General features: G+C 44.8%; 1 protein-coding gene across 1 annotated transcript in view; it reads left to right on the top strand.

Annotated features, from left to right (window-relative positions):
* The window catches only part of DNAJC2 (DnaJ heat shock protein family (Hsp40) member C2), a 126,213-nt gene that overhangs the window by 1,135 nt on the left and 111,544 nt on the right, over positions 1-13,534 (top strand). The window lies entirely within an intron of this gene.

The raw sequence follows: 13,534 nt of genomic DNA, 5'->3' as shown, positions 1-13,534 counted from the left end.
ATTCTTCTCAGCAGCATATTGCTATTTATATAGAACATTGTGCAGCCAAGAACTATGATTTGTAAGCAAGCTTAAAGGGATCCTGTCACCCCCCACCCCCCCCCCCCCACACACACACAGGCATTTGTAACTAAAAGAGCCACCTTGTGCTGCACTGATGCTGCATTCTGACAAGGTGGCTCTTTTAGTTCGGGTCCCTGGCACTGCTGAAAGAATCGTTTTTTTAAATTTGTCCCTCATACCGTGAAATAGCCACAGGGGCATGTCTTTCCCCCCCAAATCCAGACTCTCCACAGCCGTTAAATCATGGCCTCTGTGCGCTGGGTGCTGCCTCTTCTTCCTTCATTAGCGTCCCCGGCGCCTGCACAGTTTTTTTTTTTTTTTTTTCGGGCATGCACAGTTGCGCTGCCCTTCGAACTTACAGCGCAGGCATCGGGGACACTAATGAAGGAAGAGGAGGTGGCATGCAGAGGCCATGATTAACGGCGGTGGAGAGTCTGGATTAGGGTTGAAAGATGTGCCCCTGTGGCTATTTCACGGTATGAGGGACAAATTTAAAAAACTATTCTTTCAGCAGTGCCAGGGACCCGAACTAAAAGAGCCACCTTGTCAGAATGCAGCATTAGTGCAGCACAAGGTGGCTCTTTTAGTTACAAACGCCTGGGGGGGTGGTTGTGGCAGGTTCCCTTTTAACCCCTTCATGACCCAGCCTATTTTGACCTTAATGACCTGGCCGTTTTTTGAAATTCTGACCAGTGTCCCTTTATGAGGTAATAACTCAGGAACACTTCAACGGATCCTAGCGGTTCTGAGATTGTTTTTTCGTGACATATTGGGCTTCACGTTAGTGGTAAATTTAGGTCGATAATTTTTGTGTTTATTTGTGAAAAAAATGGAAATTTGGCTAAAATTTTGAAAATTTCGCAATTTTCAAATTTTGAATTTTTATTCTGTTAAATGAGAGAGTTATGTGACACAAAATAGTTAATAAATAACATTTCCCACATGTCTACTTTACATCAGCACAATTTTGGAAACAAAATTTTTTTTTGCTAGGAAGTTATAAGGGTTAAAATTTAACCAGCGATTTCTCATTTTTACTACGAAATTTACAAAACCATTTTTTTTAGGGACCACCTCACATTTGAAGTCAGTTTGAGGGGTCTATATGGCTGAAAATACCCAAAAGTGACACCATTCTAAAAACTGCACCCTTCAAGGTGCTCAAAACCACATTCAAGAAGTTTATTAACCCTTCAGGTGCTTCACAGCAGCAGAAGCAACATGGAAGGAAAAAATGAACATTTAACTTTTTAGTCACAAAAATGATGTTTTAGCAACAATTTTTTTATTTTCCCAAGGGTAAAAAGAGAAACTGGACCCCAAAAGTTATTGTACAATTTGTCCTGAGTACACTGATACCTCACATGTGGGGGTAAACCACTGTTTGGGCACACGGCAGGGCTCGGAAGGGAAGGAGCGCCATTTGACTTTTTGAATGAAAAATTAGCTCCAATCTTTAGCGGACACCATGTCGTGTTTGGAGAGCCCCTGTGTGCCTAAACATTGGAGCTCCCCCACAAGTGACCCCATTTTGGAAACTAGACCCCCCAAGGAGCTTACCTAGATGCATAGTGAGCACTTTGAACCCCCAGGTGCTTCACAAATTGATCCTTAATAAGAAAAAGTACTTTTTTTTCACACAAAATTTCTTTTAACCTCAATTTTTTCATTTTCACATGGGCAACAGGATGAAATGGATCCTAAAATTTGTTGGGCAATTTCTCCTGAGTACACCGATGCCTCATATGTGGTCACAAACCACTGTTTGTGCACACGGCAAGGCTCGGAAAGGAAGGAGCACCATTTGACTTTTGAATGAAAAATTAGCTCCAATCGTTAGCCGACACCATGTCGCGTTTGGAGAGCCCCTGTGTGCCTAAGCATTGGAGCTCCCCTACAAGTGACCCCATTTTGGAAACTAGATCCCCCAAGGAACTTATCTAGATGCATAGTGAGCACTTTGAACCCCAAGGTGCTTCACAAATTGATCCATAAAAATGAAAAAGTACTTTTTTTTCACAAAAAATTTCTTTTAGCCTCAATTTGTTTATTTTCACATGGGCAACAGGATAAAATGGATCCTAAAATTTATTGGGAAATGTCTCCTGAGTACACTGATACCTCACATGTGGGGGTAAACCACTGTTTGGGCACACGGCAGGGCTCGGAAGGGAAGGAGCGCCATTTGACTTTTTGAATGAAAAATTAGCTCCAATCGTTAGCGGACACCATGTCGCGTTTGGAGAGCCCCTGTGTGCCTAAACATTGGAGCTTCCCCACTTGTGATCCCATTTTGGAAACTAGACCTCCCATGGAACTAATATAGATGTGCGGTGACCACTTTAAACCCCCAAGTGCTTCACAGAAGTTTATAACGCAGAGCCGTGAAAATAAAAAATAATTTTTATTTCCTCAAATTATTTTTTAGCCCGCAATTTTTTATTTTCACAAAAGTAACAGTAGAAATTGGACCCCAAAAGTTGTTGCGCAGTTTGTCCTGAGTACACCGATACCCCATATGTGGGGGTAAACCACTGTTTGGGCACACGTCAGGGCTCGGAAGGGAAGTAGTGACTTTTGAAATGCAGACTTTGATGGAATGGTCTGGGGGCATCATGTTGCGTTTGCAGAGCCCCTGATGTGCCTAAACAGTAGAAACCCCCCACAAGTGACCCCATTTTGGAAACTAGACCCCCCAAGGAACTTATCTAGATATGTGGTGAGCATTTTGAACTCCCAAGTGCTTCATAGAAGTTTACAACGCAGAGCTGTGAAAATAAAAAATCATTATTCTTTCCTCAAAAATGATGTTTTAGCAAGCAATTTTTTATTTTCACAAGGGTAACAGGAGAAATTGGACCCCAATAGTTGTTGCCCAGTTTGTCTTGAGTACACTGATACACCATATGTGGGGGTAAACCTTTGTTTTGGCACACGACGGGGCTCGGAAGGGAAGTAGTGATTTTTGAAATGCAGACTTGATGGAATGGTCTGCAGGCGTCACGTTGCGTTTGCAGAGCCCCTGATGTGCCTAAACAGTAGAAACCCCCCACAAGTGACCCCATTGTGGAAACTAGACCCCCCAAGGAACTTATCTAGATATGTGGTGAGCACTTTGAACCCCCAAGTGCTTCACAGAAGTTTACAACGCAGAGCCGTGAAAATAAAAAATCATTTTTCTTTCCTCAAAAATTGTTTTAGCAAGCAATTTTTTATTTTCACAAGGGTAGCAGGAGAAATTGGACCCCAATAATTGTTGCCCAGTTTGTCCTGAGCATGCTGTTACCCTATATGTGGGGGTAAACCACTATTTTGGGCGCACGTCGGTGCTCGGAAGGGAGGGAGCACCATTTGACTTTTTGAATACAAGATTGACTGGAATCAATGGTGGCGCCATGTTGCGTTTGGAGACCCCTGATGTGCCTAAACAGTGGAAACCCCTGAATTCTAACGACAACACTAACCCCAACACACCCCTAACCACAACCCCAACCCCAACACACCCCTCACCCTAATCCCAACCCTAACCCAACCCTATCCCCAACACACCCCTGACCCTAACCATAACCCTAACCACAGCCTAATCTTAACCCTATTTCCAACCCTAGCCCTAATTCCAACCCTAAGGCTATGTGCCCACGTTGCGGATTCGTGTGAGATTTTTCCCCGCCGTTTTTGAAAAATCCGCTGGAAAAAGGCACTGCGTTTTACCTGCGGATTTACCGCGGATTTCCAGTGTTTTTTGTGCGGATTTCACATGCGGATTCCTATTGAGGAACAGGTGTAAAATGCTGCGGAATCCGCACAAAGAATTGACATGCTGCGGAAAATACAGCACAACGTTTCTGCGCGGTATTTTTCGCACCATGGGCACAGCGGATTTGATTTGCCATAGGTTTACATGGTACTGTAAACCTGATGGGAAACTGCTACGAATCCGCAGCAGCCAATCCGCTGCGGATCCGCAGCCAAATCCGCACCGTGTGCACATGCCCTAACCCTAGCCCTAGCCCTAACCCTAGCCCTAACCCTAGCCCTAGTGTAAAAAAAAAAATAAAAAAAAATATTTTCTTTATTTTATTATTGTCCCTACCTATGGGGGTGATATAGGGGGGGGGGGTATTTATTATTTTTTTTATTTTGATCGCTGTGATAGAACCTATCACAGCGATCAAAATGTACCTGTAACGAATCTGCCGGCCGGCAGATTCGGCGGGCGCACTGCGCATGCGCCCGCCATTTTGGAAGATGGCGGCGCCCATGGAGCACACGAACGGACACCGGGAGGGACACCGGAGGTCGGTAAGTAAGAAAGGGGGGTATCGGACAGCGGGGGGAGGGATCGGACTGCGGGGGGAGCGGACAGGAGGACGGAGGGGAGCGGAGGACAGCAATTACAGGACGGAGGACCGTGGGGACAAGATCGGTGGCGGTGGAGGGGGGCAGATTGCGATCTCCAGCCATGGCTGATGCTATTGCAGTATATGGGCACGTAGGACATAGGAAGCTGAATACAATCCTACCTTAATATCTGCAATGTTATGTCTTATTCCAAAAAAAAATCACCTTTTATCACTTTATATAAATCACTTCTTCCAGGCTCTGGGGAGGACATTTCCTGAAAGATAACTCTGCCTCCAGAGCTTATTTTACATGAAGGGAGAATTACCAGTGTGAGACAAGTAACTAACACAGACCAGGGGACACTAAATCTGACTTCTTGCAAATACATGCATGCATCCTACAGCCACATTTAGGTGTCCATGAGATGTGTCTTTAGCTGTCTTGTAAAACGTGCACATTACAATCCATAGAGCTGTTAGCAATACAATCTTTTGGTCAGTGAGAATTCACTGATGGCAGTAGGATGCCATCCATGGCTGTGTGCTGTCTGTGATAAACATTGCAGTGAGTAAGAGAAGCTTTGCAATTTTTTTTTTTCATGAGAAAATCAGTGTAGAAATACACATTGACAAGAACCAAACACTGATGAAAATCTGATTCAAAATACAGATCACACTGGTTTTTACATAAAAGCCAAAATTGACATCGGAGTAGTGTGTGTGCACAATACCTCTTGGCAGTGCATTACAGCCATCGAGTGCCGTCATAGTAACATCAGCAGTGCCTCTCAATAAGGAAATGAGAGGTGTCAGATAATCAGTTTATTGGTTGTGTGATTTTATGGCTGAAAAAACTACACTTTTTACTTTTAAATCACCATTTTATTCCATGGCGCTGTACATGTGAAGATTGATTACATACATGTAATGCACATATATAATACGGATTGGTGCAGAGGGAAGACCATGCCCTCACGGTCTTACTGCACCAATAACAGAATGGCACATCCACTATAAATCACAATTTATCACATTTTTTGCAAATCTCATAAGGACAAACAACTTTTAACCCCTTACTGACATCGGACTTGATAGTACCTCCGATGTCAGTATCCCCCCGCTTTTATGTGGGCTCTGGCCTTGAGCCCACTTCAAAGCCGGGACATGTCAGCTGTCTTGAACAGCTGACATATTCCCGGAATAGTGGCGGGTGGAATCGTGATCCACCCGCAGCTATTTACTAGTTAAATGGCGCTGTCAAATTCTGACAACGTCATTTAATAAGTGCATTCGGCCAGAAATACGCTCACCAGTGACCCGCATCACGTGATCACGGGTCACCGGTGTGTCGGCAAGACAACCAGAGGTCTCCTTGAGACCTCTATGGTTGATGCTGGACTGCTGTGAGCGCCAGCCACCCTGTGGTCTGCGCTCATAGCAAGTCTGCAATTCAGCTACATAGAGGCGATCTGAGCATCGCCTCTACGTAGCTGAGCCGATCAAGTTGTGGCAGCTTCTAGCCTCCCATGGAGGCTATTGAAGCATGCCAAAAGTAAAAAAAAAAAAAAAGTTTTTAAAAATATGAAAAAAAAAACCTAAAAATTCAAATCACCCCCCTTTCGCCCCATTCAAAATAAAGCAATAAAAATAAAAACAAACATAGACATATGTGATATCACCGAGGTCAGAATCGCCCAATCTATCAATAAAAAAAGGATTAACCTGATCGCTAAACGGCGTAGCGAGAAAAAAAATCAAAACACCAGAATTACGTTTTTTTGGTCGCTGCGACATTGCATTAAAATGCAATAACGGGCGATCAAAAGAACGAATCTGCACAAAAATGATATTGTTAACCCCTTCATGACCCCAGCTTTTTTTCGGTTTTGAGTTTTCGTTTTTCTCTCCCCTCCTTCCCAGAGCCATAACTTTTATATTTTTCCATCAATATGGCCATGTGAGAGTTTATTTTTTGCAGGACAAGTTGTACTTTTGAACGACATCATTGGTTTTAGCATGTCGTGTACTAGAAAACGGGAAAAATATTCCAAGTGCGGTGAAATTGCAAAATAAGTGCAATCCCATGCGTGTTTTTTGTTTGGATTTTTTGCTAGGTTTACTAAATGCTAAAACTGACCTGCCATTGTGATTCTCCAGGTCCATTACAAGTTCATAGACCCCAAACATGCCTAGGTTCTTTTTTATCTAAGTGGTGAAAAAAATTTCCAAAATTTGCTTTAAAAAAATGCGCCATTTTTCGTGATCTCGGGTTGGGTGAAGGCTTATTTTTTTGCGTGCCGAGCTGACGTTTTTAACACCTTTCTGATCTCGGATGGGATAGTACGTCCGAGGTCAGAATCCCCACTTTGATGCAGGCTCCAGGGGTGAGCCCGCATCAAAGCCGGAACATGTCAGCTGTTTTGTATAGCTGACATGTGCCCGCAATAGCGGCGGGTGGAATTGCGATCCACCTGCTGCTATTAACTGAGAATAAATCGGATCCGGCGGCATCAGTCACCAGATTCGTTTTTTTCATAATTCTACGGATTGCGAGTGATAGCAAAAAACTGATGTGTGAAAGGGGCCTGACAATAATTTTAAAACTGACTATTGATTTGCGATAACACTGCAAAACTGCATGTTGCTGATCCATGCTTATCTTTAGTGACTGGGTCAGTGAATAAATGAATACCGTAATTAATTTCGGAGGGTTAATCCTAAGGGTATCTGCACACGATCAGTAAACGCTGCGGGTTTGAAGTAGCCTACTTGTGCAGCGTCCAATCCGCACCGTCCAGTTGTTACAGCATAGTGGGTGGGATTTCTCAAAATCCCATGTCCACTATACGTCTGTGGATTACTGCGGAGACGGACATGCAGCACGTTTCTCCAGACCGCAGCATGTATATTTATCTTGCGGAGACATGAGCCTCTGCAAGATAAATTTCACCTTTACAATATTTTGGACGCGGTGATTCCACACGGCTCAATGAACACATGCTGATTCACCTGTGTTGAACAGGCGGCAGCGCTTTGGACGCAGCGGACAGGTGATGTGTCAAAAGCGCTGCCAATGCCTGATAGTGTGCACATACCCTAAATCGCACTACCATGTGAATGGTCCATGTGCCAAAAGAGGGATCATCTGACAGGCTGTAAAAGATTTCCTGGCTTCCTCAAAGAAGGTTTAGTCACTGTGGCAGAAAGTATGTTTGTTTAGTTTTCACTAGTCTGCTGAAAATTTGCACAGATCTTGGACTTTTATGCTTATATAGATGAACACCTACTCCCCGACCTACTGTCTTTCCCCTCTACCCTGTGGATTGTAAGCCTGTGAGTACAGGGTCCTCTCTCCCCTTCTGTACAAGGCTGTCAATTTGTTTAATTCTCTGCAGGTTATGTATATGTACCCCCCACTCTATATATATATATATATATATATAATATATCACTGTTCCAAATTATTATGCAAATTGGATTTAAGTGTCTTAAAGATTTAATTGTTTTGTTTTTCAAATAAACTCGTGGATGGTATTGTGTCTCAGGGCTCAATGAATCACTGAAATCAATCTTAAACACATGTGATAATTAGTTTTCCAGGTGATTCTAATTAAAGGAAAACTACTCAAAAATGATGTTCCACATTATTATGCAGGTCACAGGTTTCAAGCAATATGGGAAATAAAAAGTATCTCTCTGCTGCTGAAAAGTGTTAAATAGTGCAATGCCTTGGACAAGGTATGAAAATATTAGATATTTCACGAAAACTTAAGAGTGATCATCATATTCTGATGAGATTTGTGACTGAAACAGAGCACAGACAGAGTTCATGCAAATAAAGGCATAATGAGGAAGTTTTCTGGCAGACAAATTCATTGGATTAAGAGAGCAGCTGCCAAAATACCATTACAAAGCAGCAAACAGTTATTTGAAGCTGCTGGTGCGTCTGGAGTCCCTCGAACCTCAAGGTGTAGGATCCTTCAAAGGCTTGCTGTGGTGCATAAACCTACTATTCGGCCACTCCTAAACAGTGTTCACAAGCAGAAATGGTTGCAGTGGGCCCAGACACACATGAAGACTAATTTTCAAACAGTCTTGTTTACTGATGAGTGTCGAGCAACTCTGGACGGTCCAGATGGATGGAGTAGTGGATGGTTGGTGGATGGCAACCATGTCCCAACAAGGCTGCGACGTCAGCAAGGAGGTGGAGGAGTCCTGTTTTGGGCTGGAATCATGGGGAACCAGCTGGTAGGGCCCTTTAAGGTTCCTGAAGGTGTGAAAATTACCTCAGCAAAGTAAATAAGAGTTTCTGACTGACAACTTTCTTCCATGGTCTAAAAAGCAGAAACGTGCCTTCAGGAGCAAAATCATCTTCATGCATGACAATGAGTAATTGGCTGCTATGGGCATAAAAGGAGATAAACTCATGGTGTGGCCACCATCTTCCCCTGACCTCAACCCTATAGAGAACCTTTGGAGTATCATCAAACAAAAGATCTATGAAGGTGGGAGGCAGTTCACACCAAAACAGCAGCTCTGGGAGGCTATTCTGACTTCATGCAAAGAAATACAAGCAGAAACTCTCCATAAACTCACAAGTTCAATGGATGCAAGAATTGTGAAGGTGATATCAATGAAGGGCTCCTATGTTAACATGTAACTTGGCCTGTTAGGATGTTTTGGAGTTAAATAGCTTTTTTGTTCAGTGAATGTGACCTCCTAATGCTGCAAATTCCACAAATGAGCATTTTCAGTTCTTTAAAACATATCAAATGTTTAAAATTCTACTGTGCCTAATAATTTGGAACAGTGCATTTTGAGTTTTTATTCATTTTGGAGATTATACTGTTATCTTTGGGAGGTTTCGTCAATAAAATTCGATGTATACTCTAACGGGTGATGACTTTTATTAGATTGACTGTCATTTGCACCGACCATTTAGGAAAATCCGAGAAAAATGTCATTTGCATAATAATTTGGAACATAGTGTGTGTATATGTGTGTGTGTGTGTGTGTGTGTGTGTATATATATATATATATATATATATATATATATATATATATATATATATATATATATATATATATATATATATATATATATATATATATATATATATATATATATATACCAGATGGTGGCCCGATTCTACCGCATCGGGTATTCTAGAATATGTATGTATGTATATAGCAGCCACATAGTATATAGCACAGGCCACGTAATATATAGCAGCCACGTAGTATATAACATTGCCCACGTAGTATATAACACTGCCCACGTAGTATATAACACTGCCCACGTAGTATATACCACTGCCCACGTAGTATATACCACTGCCCACGTAGTATATACCACTGCCCACGTAGTATATAACACTGCCCACGTAGTATATAACACTGCCCACGCAGTATATAACACTGCCCACGCAGTATATACCACTGCCCACGCAGTATATACCACTGCCCACGCAGTATATACCACTGCCCACGCAGTATATACCACTGCCCACGCAGTATATACCACTGCCCACGCAGTATATACCACTGCCCACGCAGTATATACCACTGCCCACGCAGTATATACCACTGCCCACGCAGTATATACCACTGCCCACGCAGTATATACCACTGCCCACGCAGTATATACCACTGCCCACGCAGTATATACCACTGCCCACGCAGTATATACCACTGCCCACGCAGTATATACCACTGCCCACGCAGTATATACCACTGCCCACGCAGTATATACCACTGCCCACGCAGTATATACCACTGCCCACGCAGTATATACCACTGCCCACGCAGTATATACCACTGCCCACGCAGTATATACCACTGCCCACGCAGTATATACCACTGCCCACGCAGTATATACCACTGCCCACGCAGTATATATCACTGCCCACGCAGTATATACCACTGCCCACGCAGTATATACCACTGCCCACGCAGTATATACCACTGCCCACGCAGTATATACCACTGCCCACGCAGTATATACCACTGCCCACGCAGTATATACCACTGCCCACGCAGTATATAACACTGCCCACGCAGTATATAACACTGCCCACGCAGTATATAACACTGCCCACGCAGTATATAACACTGCCCACGCAGTATATAACACTGCCCACGCAGTATATAACACTGCCCACGCAGTATATAACACTGCCCACGCAGTATATAACACTGCCCACGCAGTATATAACACTGCCCACGCAGTATATAACACTGCCCACGCAGTATATAACACTGCCCACGCAGTATATAACACTGCCCACGCAGTATATAACACTGCCCACGCAGTATATAACACTGCCCACGCAGTATATAACACTGCCCACGCAGTATATAACACTGCCCACGCAGTATATAACACTGCCCACGCAGTATATAACACTGCCCACGCAGTATATACCACTGCCCACGCAGTATATACCACTGCCCACGCAGTATATACCACTGCCCACGCAGTATATACCACTGCCCACGCAGTATATACCACTGCCCACGCAGTATATACCACTGCCCACGCAGTATATACCACTGCCCACGCAGTATATACCACTGCCCACGCAGTATATACCACTGCCCACGCAGTATATACCACTGCCCACGCAGTATATACCACTGCCCACGCAGTATATACCACTGCCCACGCAGTATATACCACTGCCCACGCAGTATATACCACTGCCCACGCAGTATATACCACTGCCCACGCAGTATATACCACTGCCCACGCAGTATATACCACTGCCCACGCAGTATATACCACTGCCCACGCAGTATATACCACTGCCCACGCAGTATATACCACTGCCCACGCAGTATATACCACTGCCCACGCAGTATATACCACTGCCCACGCAGTATATACCACTGCCCACGCAGTATATACCACTGCCCACGCAGTATATACCACTGCCCACGCAGTATATACCACTGCCCACGCAGTATATACCACTGCCCACGCAGTATATACCACTGCCCACGCAGTATATACCACTGCCCACGCAGTATATACCACTGCCCACGCAGTATATACCACTGCCCACGCAGTATATACCACTGCCCACGCAGTATATACCACTGCCCACGCAGTATATACCACTGCCCACGCAGTATATACCACTGCCCACGCAGTATATACCACTGCCCACGCAGTATATACCACTGCCCACGCAGTATATACCACTGCCCACGCAGTATATACCACTGCCCACGCAGTATATACCACTGCCCACGCAGTATATACCACTGCCCACGCAGTATATACCACTGCCCACGCAGTATATACCACTGCCCACGCAGTATATACCACTGCCCACGCAGTATATACCACTGCCCACGCAGTATATACCACTGCCCACGCAGTATATACCACTGCCCACGCAGTATATACCACTGCCCACGCAGTATATACCACTGCCCACGCAGTATATACCACTGCCCACGCAGTATATACCACTGCCCACGCAGTATATACCACTGCCCACGCAGTATATACCACTGCCCACGCAGTAAATACCACTGCCCACGCAGTATATACCACTGCCCACGCAGTATATACCACTGCCCACGCAGTATATACCACTGCCCACGCAGTATATACCACTGCCCACGCAGTATATACCACTGCCCACGCAGTATATACCACTGCCCACGCAGTATATAACACTGCCCACGCAGTATATAACACTGCCCACGCAGTATATACCACTGCCCACGCAGTATATACCACTGCCCACGCAGTATATACCACTGCCCACGCAGTATATACCACTGCCCACGCAGTATATACCACTGCCCACGCAGTATATACCACTGCCCACGCAGTATATACCACTGCCCACGCAGTATATACCACTGCCCACGCAGTATATACCACTGCCCACGCAGTATATACCACTGCCCACGCAGTATATACCACTGCCCACGCAGTATATAACACTGCCCACGCAGTATATAACACTGCCCACGCAGTATATAACACTGCCCACGCAGTATATAACACTGCCCACGCAGTATATAACACTGCCCACGCAGTATATAACACTGCCCACGCAGTATATAACACTGCCCACGCAGTATATAGCAGTGTGGGCACCATATCCCTGTTAAAAAAAATAATAATAATAAAAATAAAAAATAGTTATATACTCACCTTCCGTCGTCCAGCGAAGCTGTCCCGATGCGCGATCGGCTGCCGCCAGCTTCCATTCCCAGAGATGCATTGCGAAATTACCCAGATGACTTAGCGGTCTCGTGAGTCTTCTGGGTAATTTCGCAATGCATCTCTGGGAACGGAAGCTGGCGGCAGCCGCGCGCGCATCGGCGGACAACGGAAGGTGAGAATAGCAGGTTTTTTGTTTTTTTATTATTTTTAACATAAGATTTTTTACTATTGATGCTGCATAGGCAGCATCAATAGTAAAAAGTTGGTCACACACGGTTAATAGCAGCGTTAACGGAGTGCGTTACACCGCGGCATAACGCGGTCCGATAACACTGCCATTAACCCTGTGTGAGCGCTGACTGGAGGGGAGTATGGAGCAGGCGCCGGGCACTGACTGGACGGAAGTAGGGAGGGACTAATTCTTGGCCGGGCTGTGCCCGTCTCTGATTGGTTGCGGCCTTGACCAATCAGCGACGTGGGATTTCCGGGACAGCCCACGCAGTACATTGCGCAGCCCACGCAGTACATTGCGCAGCCCACGCAGTACATTGCGCAGCCCACGCAGTACATTGCGCAGCCCACGCAGTACATTGCGCAGCCCACGCAGTATTTTGCCCAGTCACGTAGTATAATGCTTCATGCAGTTATAGCCCCATAGATGCCCCATATAATGCTCCATGCAGTTCTTTATGGCCCCATAGATGCCCCATATAATGCGCCATGCAGTTATGGCCCCATAGATGCCCCATATAATGCTCCATGCAGTTCTTTATGGCCCCATAGATGCCCCATATTATTCCCCATATATTGCTCCATGCAGTTATGGCCCCATAGATGCTCTATATAATGCTCCATGCAGTTATGGCCCCATAGATGCTCTATATAATGCTCCATGCAGTTATGGCCCCATAGATGCTCTATATAATGCTCCATGCAGTTATGG

Source organism: Ranitomeya variabilis, chromosome 5 (assembly GCF_051348905.1).
Source record: "Ranitomeya variabilis isolate aRanVar5 chromosome 5, aRanVar5.hap1, whole genome shotgun sequence".
Classification (NCBI taxonomy): domain Eukaryota; kingdom Metazoa; phylum Chordata; class Amphibia; order Anura; family Dendrobatidae; genus Ranitomeya; species Ranitomeya variabilis.
The sequence above is the reverse complement of the archived record's forward strand: the minus strand, read 5'-3'. Positions and strand labels throughout refer to the sequence as shown.